At 47.5% G+C, this 17099-nt stretch overlaps 1 long non-coding RNA gene across 6 annotated transcripts; it reads right to left on the bottom strand.

The window, feature by feature from the left end:
- On the bottom strand, positions 338-11281 carry LOC102171119. Of its 6 annotated transcripts, none has more exons than XR_001917274.1 (6): positions 10916-11281; positions 9948-10099; positions 7374-8121; positions 4900-5024; positions 4424-4473; positions 338-2561 (listed from the first exon to the last, which is right to left on the bottom strand). It is a non-coding gene; the product is annotated as an uncharacterized LOC102171119 (long non-coding RNA). The 6 variants fall into 6 exon arrangements; XR_001917275.1 differs by lacking the exon at positions 9948-10099 and having other exon boundaries at positions 7374-7554; positions 7992-8121; positions 10916-11278; XR_001297299.2 differs by lacking the exon at positions 9948-10099.

Here is a 17099-nt window from a genome sequence, read left to right as displayed (position 1 = left end):
AAGAGGGCATGGCAATCCACTCCAGTATTCTTGCCTGGAGAATCCCATGGACAGAGGAGCCGGGTGGGCTACAGTCCATAGGGTCACAAAGAGTTGGACACGACTGAAGTGACTTAGCACACACAGTTGATTTACAATGCTGTGTTAATTACTGCTGTACAGCAAAGTGGTTCCATTATACATACATATTCTTTCTTAATATTCTTTTGTTATAGCTGATCATAGGATGTTGAATATAGTTCCCGTGCTATACAGTAGGACTTTGCTGTTGATCCATTCTATATATAAAAGCTTACCTCTGCTAACCCCAACCTCCCACTCCATCTCTCCCCCACATTTCCCCCTTGGCAACCACCACTCTGTTCTCTATGTCCCACGGGTGTATACTTATCTCCAAACTCAGGTTGTATACATTAAATGTAGACAGCTTTTTATATGTCAACAATTCCTCAAGACAGTGGTTCTAAAACATATAAGTTTCTGGCACACAGTAGGAACTTAGTTCACAGTGGCTGCTCATTATCAGTGTTCTGGAAGTGAAACACCAGAATGGTCCTCCCAGGTGCCCTTACCATCTACATGTTTTTATTTATTTATTTGGCTGCGTCTGGTCTTTCACTGTGGTGCCTGGGCTCTGGAGTTGTGGCACGCGGACTTAGTTGCCCCGCAGCACGTGAGACCTTAGTTCCCTGACCAGAGATCGAACCTGCACCCCCTGCATTGCAAGGCAGATTCTTAACCACCAGACCACCAGGGAAGTCCCCATCTACATGTTTTAATGTCTTTACAAATGCAGCCTCTACCCCTGAACAACCCTACATGCAGCGGCATCTACTCTCCCTCAATCCCCTTGAGCCTTTCACCAAACTTAAGAGATGGCACGAGAGAGGTCAGACAGGCGGGGTCTGAGGCAGCCCCCAGCCCGTGGCAGGACACCACGCTGTCATCTCTGGTCAGCCATGAACAGGCCCTGGGCATTTCCTTCACTGACCCCAAACCTGGCAACCCAGGGACTCTATTCCTCCAGGACCAGGGGGATATTCCAGGACTCTGGTGTGCCCCCAGTAGCCTGCACACCAAGAGAGATGCAGACAAGATCAAGAGAACAGGTTTTGCACAGTTAGAGAAAGACTTTGATGGTTCATAACATCAGGGAAAAAATTCCAGTACCCCGGGGCAAGCTGCAATGTGGATGCTCCTTTCAGCAACCTGCCTCTGATTGGAGCTGCCTGGAACCTCCCTGCCAATCAGCATGGGCGCTGGGAAACCTGGAACTTTATAGCTTAGCAACGAGAAATCTGGAGGAACTCTGGAATTAATTTAAGGAAAGGAGAAGGGGTGGGGGAACCTAGAAGGAAATTAGTAGCCAAATAATCAGACTTCCTGACTTTATTATTACCTTTGTGGCCAAGGCAAGTCATTTTCAGCATTAATTACAAGCAGAGAGGGAATGGGCCAGCTATCTTGTCTCAAACTCTGCGATGTTTTGTTTTTGTTCTGTTTTTTTTCTTTTTTTTTTTTTTCCTGCACTGGTGCTGGGGTGGGGATGTGAACAGAGCCAAGAAAGAACAGACAAAACAGGTACAATAATTAAAGAAAAACCACACCCGCTCTTGTCTGCCATAGCTCCCTCCAGAAGCCTTGTAGTCAGCCTCTCTGGAGTCACCTTCTACCATGTGACATCGTGGATGTCAGCCTGTCTGAAATGAGAACTGGAGGTCACGTTGGCTATAGAGGGTTTCTGCAATTTCAAATGGAGGCACAGTCAGAAGTGGTGATAGCCTGGTTGGTTGGTCCATTTGATGACTGTTTACTAAGCATCATTCATGTGTCACCGTTGAATCAGGGGCTGTAAAACAGAAGTGTACATTACGTACTAGTCCCCGCCTCCTGTGGGTGGGGAGTCTGGCTGGGGTGAGGGAGCCTAGATATTAATAATCAATTTTAATTATATAAGGCATGAAACCCCAGTACTTCTGTGGGCACTTGGCACTGGTTCTCACATCCTAGAAAACAACCCTTTAGATGCCTCGCTCTGAGACAGAGTGACTGACTCATCCCAGTTGGCTCAGGACTTTCTTGATTTAAGCACCTAAAGTTCCCAGTCCCGGGAAACCCCAAGATGGCTGGTCACCCCACCCTGGGACAGGCTGAAATGAGGCAGGAAGCAGCCTCCCTTAGCATGTGGGACTTCCCCAAGCAGCTTGGACACAGGTTAAGCAGCCAGTTTGCTGTGTGGCTTGGAATAAGTTACTTGGTCTCTCTGGGCCATTGTTTCCTTAACTGCAAAATAGAGTTTGACCTGGTGAGCTTTTCATCTCCTGGAAGTTCTGGTTTCCTGGCTCTGCTGCTGCATTTCAGAGCCGAATCAATGCAGAGGGCTGAGCGAAGAAGGCAGGGCCATGTACCCACAGTGGAGCCCTGGGCGAGTATCTCACTTCCTCCATAAAATAGTTGGAAGAATAGTACTTACTTCATGGCAATATGAGCACTGAGTTACGTAAAAATATTCTATGGGTTTGGCATAGCTGGATACTCTCAAGTTGCAAAGTGTGGATATCCTGGTTAACAAAAAGTATGATTAAGAATTATGACATTATGATTAAGAGTTATGGGAATTCCCTGGTGGTCCCAGTGATTAGGACTTGGTGCTCTCACTGCCTGGGCCCTGGGTTCTAAACCCTCATCAGGGAACTAAGATCCCACAAGCTGCAGGGTTTAAAAAAAAATGAGTTACGGTATTTCCTAACTAGTGACTGCCAATTTTCAAAAAAATTTTGTTAAACATGTACTTTATCACAGTACATACTCTTTTTTTTTTTTTTTTGGCTGCTCAGGTCTTAGTTGTGGCACTTGGGATTTTCAATGTGACATGGAAACTTTCAGTTGCAGTATGTGGGATCTAGTTCCCTGACCAGGGATTGAACCCAGCCCCCCTGCATTGGGAGCACAGTGTTAACCACTGGACCATCAGGGAAGTCCCTTGTTGTTCAGCTGCTAAGTCATATCCAACTCTTTGTGACCCCATAACTGCAGCATGCCAGGCTTCCCTGTCCTTCACCATCTCCCGGAGTTTGCTCAACCTCATGTCCATTGAGTTGGTGATGCCATCCAACCATCTCATCCTCTGTCGTCCCCTTCTCCTCCTGTCCTCAATCTTTCCCAGCATCAGGATCTTTTCCAATGAGTCAGCTCTCTGTATCAGGTGGTCTAAGTACTGGAGCTTCAGCATCACTCCTTCCAATGAATATTCAGGACTGATTTCCTTTAGAATTGACTGGTTTCATCTCCTTGCAGTCCAAGGGACTCTCAAGAGTCTTCTCCAACACCACAGTTCAAAAGCATCAATTCTTCAGTGTCAGCCTTCTTTATGGTCCAACTCTCACATCCATACATGACTACTGGAAAAACCATAGATTTGACTAGACAGACCTTTGTCCACAAAGTGATGTCTCTGCTTTTTAGTACGCTGTTTATGTTGGTCATAGCTCTATCACAGTACATACTCTTCATTGCCTTTCACCTTCAGGTGTCCAGTTCCATGAGGTGGAGACAAGGTCCTTTTTGCCACTGTCTCCCCATAATAAAGATTTGTTGAGTTCACTGAGGTTGTATCATGCCCATTTTACTGGTGAGAGAATTGAGGCGCGGGGAGATGAAAAGTCCTGCCATTAAGTGGGGAAGTCAACAACTGAGCCTAGAACTGATTCAGGGTCTTGTTCTCTCCATTTATCGGCTTCTGCTTCCTTGGGGGGGGCGGCGCATAGGGAAGGCGTGAGTGATGGCAAAGGAGCACAGGAGGCAGATCTGGTGGAAGGAGTAGGGCTGTGAAGGTCTGACCAAGAATCCTCCAAAGGGAGCAGCTATGATGGGCCGAGCATAGCACCAGCAGCCTGGCTTGATCCTCATGTGGACAGGAACCTTTTGGATGCTGCTTTCTCACCTCGCTAGTTGCCATGGCGACACAAGAGGGTGTGCACACATGCATGTGCTGAGATGTATCGCAAACCTGCTACCCAGGCTTGCCTCAGAGATGCCAGCAATAGGTAGGCAGGTCAAACAAATAACGCAAGTGCACACAAGTACATGGTACCATAAACCCTAGCTCTCCATCAACCAGCTTCAATCATCACCAAGTCTCAGCCAACCTTGTTCCATCTATAACCCCTCCTCTTCCCCTCCTTCCTCATCCTAGATACTTACAAGCAAATTCGATATCTTCTGCAAATATTTTAATGACTCCAAAAATAAGGAATTTTTTTTTACTGCTGTCATCCCTACTAAAACGAACAATAATGCTTTAATAATCAGAAAATATCCACTGTTCATAATTTTCTGGTTGTCTCATTATCTTCTTTACAGCTGGCTAAAATCAAGATTCATGTATGGTTCATACATTGTGATTGATTCATACGCCTCTTACCTCTTTCTTGATCTGCACCCAAAGATTCTCCTCTCCTCTCTTTTTCTTCTCTTGCAATTTATTTGTTGAGGAAACTGAGTTGGTTGGTCTATAGTGTGTCCTGGTCTGGGTTTTGCTTATTGCATCCCTCTGCTGGTATTACATTGACATAATATAATACCTGTTCCTCTCTGCACTGGTTTTCTTATAAATCAGTAGTTAGATCTAGAAGTCCACTTAGATTCTTGTCTTTTGTGTGTTTGTATGACTGCTTCCTAATGGATGCTTCCTATTTCTATTTGAAGGCACATAATTTGTGGCTGTCCCCCTTCATGATGTTAGCAACCACTGATGACCGCTGTCTAGATCCATTAGAGGTTGAAAATGGTGGCCTACTAATTCTGTTCTTCTGTGTTAGCTGGAACATGTCTATAAAGAAACCTCTCCTAATCAGCCATTTGGTCCCTGTAAAGTATGGCTCATACCAGAAAGGATACATGCTTGACTCTTTCCTCTTTATTGACAGTTTTCAAATTAAGAAGCTGGTCCCAGGGAGTTCTCGGGTGGCTTAGTGGTTGGGATTCCAGGCTTTTGCTGCCGTGGCCTGGGTTCAATCCCCGGTCTGGGAACAGAGATTTAAAAAAAAAAAAAAAAAAAGTCAGTTCCAACATCCTCCAAAGATGACAAATGAGTTTGTTTTCCTGTTTTTCTAAGTATCATTGTGACTTACAGGTTTGGACATACATAACCATTTTCATCCACTGCAGTTATTATACTTACTGATGCTCAAAACGTCCCATCTTTGGCCAGTGGGAATCTCTTCACATTGTCTTCCTGACTCCTTTCTGACAAGTCCCCTTAAGTCTGTGACAGTTTCTGAGCCACCTGGATGGCAAGCTGTTCATGCTCATCCTGCACATTTCCTGCCTCAGACCTGGGTCTGCCCTGTCTCCACAGAGCACTTCTAGTTAGAAGCGGGGTTTAGAGACCACAATGTGGGTGCTGCGAGTGCTCACTGTTCCTGAATTGCCCATTATGTCAAACCTTTTCAGTGGACAGGGATAGGAAACACATGCTTTATTTTGCAAGGCGAAATGTAATACCAGTGTATTATTTTGTAATACCAACACTTCCCATTCAGACTGGGGACTCCAGGTTTTTCACTTCATCTCTATGATCTTACAGCCACATCTCTTTTCTTGCATGACCATGCGACAAAGCCTGTTTCTAAAAGCAGAGCTCCCCATTGGATCTCCCATCAAGCAGGAAGCATGTGAGAAAGCATGTAAGTCTTCCCCTCAGAAATGAGCCTGTCTCTGATGAGGTTTAGAAGTGGCTCTGAGAGAAGCCCATGTTGTGGTCCACAAGGGATCACATTCTCATGGCAGATGAACCAGCTCCTTTCATCACCCTGTGTGTGGAGCCTCACATCTGATCGCTGTTAATCCACAAAGCACATTTGAGTCACATGAAGAATTATAAAAACCCTTCTCAAGCACAATTAAGTCAGAATCTCTGGTGCTGGGACCCTAACACTTTTTAAAAAAGCAGTCCAGGTAATTTTATTTATGTGGCTGTGCCGGGTCTTACAGAGAAGGCAATGGCACCCCACTCCAGTACTCTTGCCTGGAAAATCCCAAGGACGGAGGAGCCTGGTAGGCTGCAGTCCATGGGGTTGCAGAGTCGGACACGACTGAGCGACTTCACTTTCACTTTTCACTTTCATGCATTAGAGAAGGAAATGGCAACCCACTCCAGTGTTCTTGCCTGGAGAATCCCACGGACGGGGGAGCCTGGTGGGCTGCCGTCTATGGGGTTGCACAGAGTCGGACACGACTGAAGCGACTTAGCAGCAGCAGCCGCCGGGTCTTAGTTGTGGCATGTGGGATCTAGTTCCCTGACCAGGAGTCGAACCCAGTGCCCCCCCGCCCCGCTCCTCGAATCAAGAGGGCAGATCCATGCTTTCCTAGACTACCAGGGAAGTTTCAGTCCAGGTAATTTTTTTTTTAATGTTCAATTCACCAAAATTTTAGAAAGTCAGTATAGTTATGTTAATAGATAATAAAACATTGATAAAGGAAATAATTCAGTTTTACAGATATTTTTGCCTATCTGGAGTCATTAAAATGGCCAGATAGGATATTATATAAGAGTCCAGGTAATTTTAATGTGGAGCCAGGGTTTAGAATCACTGCTCTAGTCCTTCTGTCTCAGCCAAAGGAAGAGAAGGAAACAAGGGCTATGGTAGATGCTGCCTTCAAAGCCCATTAGCTTGAGGTTGAAACCTAGCACTGCCTGTCTCTACCTAGGGAACCTCTGGAATGGCGCTGAGCAGTGGAACTTTCTGCAGTAATCGAACTGATCTATATCTGCAGCATCCAGTGTGGTGGCCACTAGCCCTGCTCAGTGCAACCTAAGCAGTGAAATTTTAGATTAAAACATTTTAAACTAATTTACACAGAAATAGCCACAAGTGACTAGTAGCTATCATCTTGGACACCACCACCCTGGGAAATCACTTAACATCTAGGAGCCTCATCTCTATAAAACAGGGACAAATAAGAATGACTTTCTTGGGCTGTGGTGGGGACTAGAGATAATGTATATTATGTGCCTGGTATACACAAGCCATTCAGTAAAATGCTGCTTATTTTCCTTATTAACATAAGCCTGTCAGTCCTTAAAGAAAGAAAGGAAAACTTGCCTAGAAAATGAGTGTTCAAAAGTACCTGACTACGGAGACTAAAAATTCTGAGCTGTTCCAGAGAAACTCTCAGAAAATATTTCTTAATTGTAGAAGTTCAATTACAGAGAGAGGTTATCAGTTGCAAGGGCTGTATTTCATTACCGATCTAGCCACAGCTCAATAAATTAAGCAATCACTCAAAATAACATGTTGCTTTAATCCCCTCTTGGAATAAATTCAAGTTGCTTGGTTTTATATTAGCACAGCTCTTGAAAGGCAACTCACATTGGCCTCATTTCTGTTTCTTCAATTCATCAGCCCCTCTCTGGATAAATCTTTGCATCTCCTGACTAGCAGGACAGAGGAGTCTCAGCCGAGCAGACCTTTTATTAAAACCGGAGTGTTTTCCATCATTTGGCCTTTACATGTTCCACGTTTCATTTGCTGAAATTACTGGCAGGTTTATCTGCAACAAAGACAGAAAGAGACCAAGAGGCAGCAGCCCAGTTCTGAAACACCCCTCCGAGAAGCCCAGCTCGGACGTGCGAAGCAGACAGTGATGGCTTTTCCACCCTTTTCTCTCTGGTGGTTTCTCTTCTCACAGTAGAATTTCGTTTCCCCTAGAAACTTGGCACAGGAGGTGTCAGCCCGGGAACATATTTGTTTGTGTAAATTAAAAGGAGAATATGTTTTGACCATATTTAAGTCCTAGCTGTGCTAAAGAAATAAATACTGAGTTGCACAATGCGTCTCACTGCATGGTTCTGGCTCACCTACCCAGACTCTGTCTTTGTTTATAAAACCTAAACGAGAGCTCTGAGCAGCTCAGTGCCTCAGACAGCTACAGGGACAACCTCTCGGGCGGTGTCCACCCCATCAGGCCCACATGGAAAGTCCACTTACCTGAGTTTGAGATCTGACATGCTGCTGTCTTGACAGGATGGGCGAGGGTGTTGGCAAGAGACACCCTCACCTGTGCATTCTCGATGGGCGTGTGAATTTCACCACCTTGGTGAATGGCACTGGGCAATAGCTGTAGAAATTTAAAATGTACACATTGGCCTGGAAATCCCATGTCTAGGAGTGTATCCGATGGAGTATAGCTGGACAGATACCAGAGAGTATCTGTAACATTAAAATCCTGCAGTTAACCGAAGTGCTGACAGTAGGGGACAGCTTAAGTGTGGTGCGTTGCTAGAAGTCATTAGAAAGCTTCTGGCAGGTCAGAGGGCTGTCATGCCTTCGGACATAAACCATCCCAGCCCCCCGCCACTGTTCTTAACGTTAGAAGCCAAAAAAGTGTGTGCTCTCGAATATGCTTAGAAAATTTATGAAGATTATGCAGGCTGCATATGGTGATTACATTTAAAAAGTGAAACTGGAGTTAAGAGGAAAATTGCAAAGGGGCTCCTGTATCTCCCATGTTTCCGTACTGGTTTTCTTACCATATGCAGGGTATTATTTTTGAAAACTGGGATAATTAAAAACACAGAAAATGGCATTTAAAAAATCATTTCCACACTTGACGGGAGCAAGGTAATATGATGATCATACTCTTTTCATCACATATCTGTCAGGCCAATGAAGTGGTGGTGGGAAACCTTTGCTTTTCTGGTCTTTAAGCAAATAATATAGAGAGCTGAATGGTGACTCCTAAAGCGAGAAAAGGTATGCCCACTTCTCTCCCAGAGCCTTCACAGGTTTCCTTATATGGAAAAGCTGCGGTTAAGTTAAGGGTCTTGAGGTGGAATTTACCCTGGATTATTCAGATGGGCACTAAATGCAATTACAAGCATCCTTTTATGAGAGAAGCAGAGACAGACACGCAGGGAAGAACACAGGAAGACAGAGGCAGAGATTAGAGTGATGCGGCCACATGCCAAGGAATACGGAGCCACCAGAAGCTGGAGGAGGCAAGGAATGGATTTTCCTCTGGAGCACCTGGGAGGGCTGTGTCCCTGCCAAGTTTGGACTAACAACCTGCAGAAGTCATAGGTTTAATAGATTATGATAATAATAAGGAAATGATAGATTTCTGTTGCATTAAGCCAATCAGTTTGTAATAACTTGCCCTAGGAACCTAACACATCACCTGACACTCACAGCACCTGTAAAATGCCTGGAATGCATTTTTGTTGCTTAGTCAATAAGTCCTGTCTCTTTGCGACCCCATGGACTGTAGCCCCCCAGGCTCCTCTGTCCCTGGGGGTTCTCCAGGCAAGAATAGTGGAGTGGGCTGCCATTTCCTTCTCCATATCAACATATGGAATGCAGTTCACGAGTCACGGGAGCTCTGGATGCTGGGAGAGTGGGTGGGAAAAGCAATCTTCTCAGCAGCTCCACTGAAATCAATCCTGGATTGGTCCTGCTTAGGTCACATGACCACACCTGGACCACATGAAGTGCATAGGGAGAAACAAATTTGGTAAGGTGGTTTTGGAGAATTCGTGCCACAGATGATTAGTGAGCACCTACTAGGTGCTGTGGACACAGCAGAGAACAAATCAAAGACAGCTGCCCACATGGAGCTCACATTTCAGAGAGAGAAAGTAGATAAATTGAGCATGGAGAAAGACCAGTGGTGGTGGAAGGGAACAAGAAAGCATGGAGGAAAGTAGGGATCAAGATGGGGTCTGGGAGAATGTAGTTCCTGGGAACTGCAGTCCAGGACATTGGAGAACTGACGTTGGAGGAGAGGCCTAAAGGAGACGAGGGCATGAGCTGTGTGTCCACGTGGTGCAAGAGTATCTGGCAGAGGAAACAAGGGTAGAACTTGACACACGGGTTGACCTGAATCAGCAGGAAGGAGTGACCTTCTCTCCCCTTCTCCCTTCCCTGCCTCCTGCACTTGCTGCCCACCTGCTGCACGCCAGCGGCTGGAGTGCAAAGATGAGACCTGGGTCTCCAGGTTCAAGGTCACCACTCACAGGGAGAAAGTATCATTCCATTAACGTGGTGGGCGTTGGAGCAGAGGCCAGGACAAGCTGCAGGCTCCATCAATGGTGGAGAGCCTGGTGAGGAGAAGTGGACGTGTGTTGGGAATGAGGTCAGAGAGATGCAGGCAAGCAGAAAGAGGTTGGGACTTGAAGTCCAAGAATAAATGTTGAGCTCTGATTCAGTGGTAAATTAATTGGAAGCAGGCTGGTGGTGGTGGGCAGAGGTGGAGAGGAGCCTGGGGGAATCTCTCATTCCCAAACACAGCAAGGCAAACCTAGGGGAGAATTGAGCTCTGAGGATAACTGACCCTGCTTAGCTTCACACAGTCCATGAGAAGGAACAAACAGTTCCCAAGTCCTGAATTGGGATGCTCTGGTGCATACAGAAACCAGAGCTGACCTGATTGAGGTATGATGGGGGATTCATTACTCAGGTAACCATGCTGAAGGACGAGAGAGGCTGAGTCACTCTTGGATCCAGGGACAGAACGCAGCGCCAGTCTGTCTCCTCCCCAAACCCCCATCCCATCCCGTGTTCCTCCCTCCCTCCATGTTGGCCTCAGTCTTTGCATTCACTAGTAGCTCTGGATGCTGCTGAGTGGGTGGGAAAACCAATCCTCTCCCCAGCTCTACTTAAAACAATGCTGCCTTGGCCCAGCTTAGGTCACGTGACCAGACGTGGACCAAGCACTGCAGCCCAGCTCAGAAGTGGGCTGCTATGATTTTTCATATCGAGTCACGTGTCTACACCCAGACCCATTACCGTAGCTGAGGCATGAGTGTTGTAAGCAGCCATCTTTGGCCATATTCCCACTGGGCATACTGTTTCTTACTCGGAGGGGTAGGAAATGCTGGCAGGAAAAAAAAACCAAAAGACCCAGAGCCACCTACCTCTTCCAGAGCCTTCTGCTGGCTGTGCTGCTTCCATGGTCGCTCTGAGGGGAAGATTGCCACAATTCTGAGTTGGGCCTTGTGTTAAGATGTGCTGTTTGTAAACCCCATGTTTGCAAGGATTTACTCAGACCTGATGGTGTAATTGTTTCCTTCCATTGTTGCTGTATTATTTTAATCAAACGTAAGATGTTTTCTTCCTCTTTGGTTTATGATTTCCTCTCCTGTCCCTAAGTAGGAACTGTGTCTGTCTTGTTGGTTACAGCTCATGCCCCATTCTTAGCCTCTTAATTTATAGTTCAGTTCAGTCGCTCAGTCGTGTCTGACTCTGCAACCCCATGGACTGCAGCACGCCAGGCTTTCCCTGTCCATCACCAACTCCCAGAGCTTGCTCAATCTCATGTCCATCGAGTCGGTGATGCCATCCAACCATCTCATCCTCTGTTGTCCCCTTCTCCTCCTGCCTTCAATCTTTCCCAGCACCACGGTCTTTTCTAATGAGTCAGTTCTTTGCAGCAGGTGGCCAAAGTATCAGCGTTTCAGCTTCAGCATCAGTCCTTCCAATAAACACCCAGGGCTGATCTCCTTTGGGATGGACTGGTTGGATCTCCTTGCAGTCCAAGGGACTCTCAAGAGTCTTCTCCAACACCACAGTTCAAAAGCATCGATTCTTCGATGCTCAGTTTTCTTTATGCTCCAACTCTCACATCCATACATGACCACTGGAAAAACCATAGCTTTGACTAGACGGACCTTGGTTGGCAAAGTGATGTCTCTGCTTTTTAATATGCTGTCTAGGTTGATCATCACTTCTCTTCCAAGAAGCAAGCATCTTTTAATTTCATGGCTGCAATCACCATGTGCAGTGATCTTGGAGCCCCCCCAAATTTATAATTTATAGTAATATAGTAAGTACTCAAATAATTGGGCTTCACTGGTGGCTCAGTGATAAAGAATCTGCCTGCTAATAGAGGAGATGCAGGTTCAATCCCTGGATTGGGAAGATCCCGTGGAGAAGGAAATGGCAACCCACTGCAGTGTTCTTGCCTGGGAAATCCCATGACAGAGGAGCCTGGCAGGCTACAGTCCATGGGGATCACAAGAGTCAGACAGGACTGAGTGACTAAAGTGTTAGTCACTGGTCGTGTCCGACTCTTTGTGACCCCAGTGACTAAAGAACAGCTTAAGAAACGGAATGAATGGACATCCACGCATTCATTGACCATCCCACAGAGAACAGGAGGAGCTGCCAGGGATCTCTCCTCAGGGATGCGCGCCCGCCGCGCCCCACCGCGCCCCACCGCCTTCTCAGTCATGTTGCCTTCCCCTTCACGACAAAGTCCTGTTAATCCACGTGCCATGTGGGTGTGATTCCGCCGTGAAAAAGAATGACGTTCTGATATGGGCTGCAGCATGGACAAACCTTGAGAACATAATGCTGAGTGAAAGAAGCCGGTCACAGAGGGTCACGTTCCCTTTGAAATATGTATTTCATTTGTATGAAAGATCCAGAGCAGGCGAAGACGAAGAGGAGATTAGCGACTGTTTAGGAGTGGAGGATGGGGGAGGGGTTAGAAGATTCAGTGGGAGTAGGGGGCTGGTAAAGGGGACAGGGTTTTCTTCTTGAAGTGATGAAAATGTCTTAAGATTGACTGTGATGACTGACACACAACTCTGTGAACTCACAGCCATTTGCGGGAAGTACTGTTTGAAATGGTTGAATTGTGTGGTAAATGAAGTTTACCTCAATAAAGCTGTTGGGGAAAAAAGTCATGTCTCCCTGCCCGACCCCTTCTCCTGTCAGGAATCCATGGGCTCCAGCCTCCTGCTTTGGGAAATCTCCGTCCTCCACCCTCTCTCTGCGCACACACGCGTGCACACACACTCTTCCCATCTCCCCTTCTCGTTACCTTCTTCCGCCTTAAGACATTTTCCCTCCCGTTGCATTCTCACCAACTCCAGAGAAATGCCTTCTCCAAAAGAGAAGTTCCTTCCACAGCCAAAGCGCCCCATTGAGGTATTCTCCTAAAACTCTTTCAACACTTTCCTCTTTAAGTTACTCACTTAACAGCTATTAAAATTACAGTTTTAAAGTCCCCGTGGAGATCAATCATGGCAGTCACTAACAAGTCCTAATAGTTCTAAATTCCAAGAGCTTCATAATCCCAAGGAAAGAGGGGCCAACTGACCCTCTCCCAAGGCCCAGCAGGCTCTGTTCTGAGACGTGACTGAGTTGCCTCACAGGTAGGGAGAGATGGTGAGGAAGAACGAGGCCAGGCCAGGTGTTTCCTAACTGGAAGGCAGGTGTTAGGGTCTGGAACGCGGAGGGGAGGGGAACTATATAGTCTGTGGGGCCAAAATTACCCTACTTCCTGATTTTGTAAATAAAGTTTTATTGGAACACGCAGCCAGGACCACTCATTTACTTAATGTTTCTGGCTGTTTTCTTGTTACAACAGCAGAGTGGAATAGCTGTGACAAGGGACTGTATGACCTGTAAAGTCTAAAATATTTAGTATCTGGCCCTTTCCAGAAAAAGTTTGCTGACGCCTGATCTGGAAGTTTCCATCTTAAACTCTGGCTCGTCACACACTGGGTGTGCGACCTTGGACAAGTCAGTTCCTCTCTCTAAGCTTGTTGCTTCATCAGGAAGCCAGAGACAGTAACAGTGCCTCCCGATATGTTGCTCGTGCAACAGGACTTCATACATGTAAAGTGTTTAGCTCATATAAAACACTCAGTGTCTGCTGCCAGTTACGATATTATTTAGAAATGAGACCAGTAACTCCTACTTCATATGGCGATTATCTGAAGCGATAGAGATCAAGCCTGTGAAAACAGCTTGTCCAAAACACATTAATTATTGTTGTAAATCTCTTATTAAAGGATTTTCAGATGATTCTCTGCTTGTTAGTAAAACTAAGTTGTTGTGTTTTTGTTTTTTTTTTAAGGGAGCAAATTTAGAACTGTAAGAATGCAGAAAAACTCTAATTTCTGAGGAAAAGAGGAACTTGAACCCCCCCAAATCCAAACTCTCAACTCCCTGATCCTTGGCTGGGACTTGAACCTGCCCAGAATTACAATATTCTTTTGGCTGAGATGGCATCTTCTCCAATAACTGGTGCACAGGAATCCAGGCCTGTGTTTTCTTTAAACAGTTGTGTTGCCTCTGAAGTCCCCACCAGCGCCTGTTTTGGGTTTTTTTTTTACCATACCACGTGGCATGTAGGATCTTAATTCCTGAATCAGGGATGGAACCCACCTGCAGTGGAAGCACGGAATCTTAACTACTGGACTGCCAGGGAAGTCCCAGACCTGTTTAAACAGTAATCTGCTGCAAGCTATTGGCATTCAGGTTTGCCGCCTGGGGAGGGAAGAGACCTTTGCCTCCACACCCTTCAGGGGATTGTCCAGAAGCCAGGGGAGGATGGCCACCACTTTGACCTGCTTTCTTGGTAGTGTCATTTAAATCTGTTTTAGTTAAGGAGATCCAGCAGCCTGCCATTAATTTGCTTCATTTCACAATTATTAACTGAGCAGCTAGTACACGCCAGGTCCTGCGGATACAGCAATGAATGATTCACCCCCTGCCCTGGGCAGCTGCCCCGCCTTCCTTCTAATGCGAACAAGACAATCAAACAAAAACTAGGGCAGTTTGGCCCCGTAGTAAGTCCTGTTTGCTCCCCAGGATTTCAGTCCCACACTAAATACTGTAATGATGAACTGGAAAACTGTTCTGGACCATCCATCTATGAGAGATTGATGGTAGGAGTTAAGAGGGCCAGCTTTGGAGGAAGTCAGACCTGGGCAAGACTGGCTTTGTAATTTGCAAAACGAAAACATGAACCCCTTGTTCCCAAAATTATTCAGAATTTCAATGACAAGAGTGGAGCATTGAACCAGCAGGGCCCACACTGTGAAGCCGACCCCACACCCAGGGTCAGACTGACTTAAGCTGGGTCTACTTGGACACATCTCTTCACCTGCCTGAGCTTCCGTGTCCTCATCTGAACAAAAAGATGCTAAGGCCTACCTGAGGCTGGTGAGGCTAGAGAAAGGGGGCGGGTAAAGCTCTGAGTCGGGGAGGGTGGGCTCAACAGCATTACTGCTGCTCTTAGCCTGCGGTGACGGCCTCGTGTCATCTCTGAGAACAGGGCGTGTTTATGATGCTTAGTTAGTAGACAGTGGCTGAGACTTGGACAGCAGACAGTCGAGGCCAGGCACTGTCTTTAGTTCTTCATGGATATTCATTTCATCCCCCATGCAGCCCTGCTCTGTAGGTACCATTATAGAGACGGAGAAATTGAGGCCCAAAGAGAAGAAATTTGCTTCAGGTCTCACACCCATCAGTGGAAAAATCCAGATTCAAGCCGGGGACACCTGGCCCCCCAGGTCTGTGTTCCCAACTGACCTATGTGTTCCAGGAGTCATCACACCCCTGACACGTACGCATGCACACACACGCACACGCACACATGCCCCTCCCCTGAGACGCTAACATGAAGCGGACCGTGTGGCGCTGTCCCCATCGCATGGGATTCTTTCTCTCTTGACTTGCTCTTTTGATTTTGCCGCACCACTCAACCGGGAGCCCTAGGAGGGCAGGCGCCATCTTGCTTCCCACGGCATTCCTGGCACCAGGGACCATGCTGACCACACAGTAGGCCCTCAGGAGGCATGCACCAGTGGAGGCAGAGGAAGCAGGCATTCAACCGGAGCACTCTGACGCAGAATCAGTAGCTGCAGTCCAGGAACCTCAAGACTGAGGGCTAAAGAACGTGTCTGGGTTGGGGGAGATCTCGTGGCTAGAAGAACCATCTCATACCCTGCTGGCTTTTCTCACTTGGGGTTCTCCCACTGTGCAAGGCAGGGGGTGGCGGCGGGTAAGGGGCATTCACAGGGAATTCCTGGGGCCCAGCCCCCAGCCCAGCAGGCAGAAGGGCGAGAGCACAGGTTGTGCTCTGGCAGCTGGGCCCCAGCTGTCCGCCAGCCTCTTGATGCCCGCCCCAGCTGGCCAGCTGGGCCCTGATGCCACCCCCCACCCCATGACACAGCAGAAAGTGAAACCAGACCCGCCCCTGCTGGCTGGGACCCAGTGCCCGCTGTTTCCCCATCCCAGGGGGTGGGCGGGGAGAGGATGGCTGGGCTGGGCAGCAGCCTGTCCAAGGAGTGCCCCTCCAGGCCAAGCGTGCCACTGTGCCCCTGCCCATCCCAGGGCCACCGGTGCCCACCGCCTTCTGAGCTGTGCCCTGTTTGTGAGCCACCAGAGCTGCCCAACTGAGTTCTGGATCTTCACACTGCTCTGGGCGGGGGGTGGGTAACTATTCTCCCCATTGCACAGAGAAAACTGAGGCTCAGAGAGGTGCCCTGGCCAGGAAAGAGGGCACTGGGGTAGCAAGATCCTAAAAGAGACCAATCAGAGCTATGGGTGGGTGTAGGGGCAGAGATCCGAGGCGTCTCACTGGTGTTGGCACTGAGGGCAGGAGTTGGCAGGGGGAGACTCGTGGCACCCAGGTTGTCACAGGTGGAGCCCACCACAGGTTGGAAGTGGCACACCAACTCCACGGGTGCGGAAAATCCCTAAGACAAATGAGAATTCTGAAGAAGTGGACTATGGGGACATCCCAGGTGTCCCAGTGGTTAGGACTCCGAGCGCTCACTGCTGAGAGCCCAGGTTCAGTCCCTAATCCAGAAGCTAAGATCCCACAAGCCAGGATCAAAAGAAAAGGCAGATGAAACTTTACAAAGGATCATCTTGAGTCCTGCCCCATCCTGCCACCTGTACTTTCCTTTGCTTGAATGTTTCCTTGCAAGCAGCTCACCCTCTTTATCTTATATGCTGTGCTGTGCTTGGTCGCTCAGTCATGTCTGACTCTTTGCGACCCCATGGATGTAGCCCGCCAGGCTCCTCTGTCCATGGGGATTCTCCAGGCAAGAAACTGATGTAAAAAGAAAAGAGCCCTCCTCCTCGGAACCCTAAACTGAAAGCCAACTGCTTGCCATAGTAAAAATCGGCTGTATGAAAGAAATACCTGTTCGAAGAATTTACATCTCTAGCCAGGAACCACTTAAAATCCTGTGCCTATCAGACTTGAGAAACTTCTATCCCAAAACGTGGGTTTCCTATGAGAGGCGATGGAGGTCCATAGAGGCTGAGTCACTTGCCTAGGGGGGTGACACACTG

This window comes from Capra hircus, chromosome 25 (genome assembly GCF_001704415.2).
Source record: "Capra hircus breed San Clemente chromosome 25, ASM170441v1, whole genome shotgun sequence".
Classification (NCBI taxonomy): Eukaryota; Metazoa; Chordata; class Mammalia; order Artiodactyla; family Bovidae; genus Capra; species Capra hircus.
Note: the sequence above shows the minus strand (reverse complement) of the source record. Positions and strands in the feature narration are given on the sequence as shown.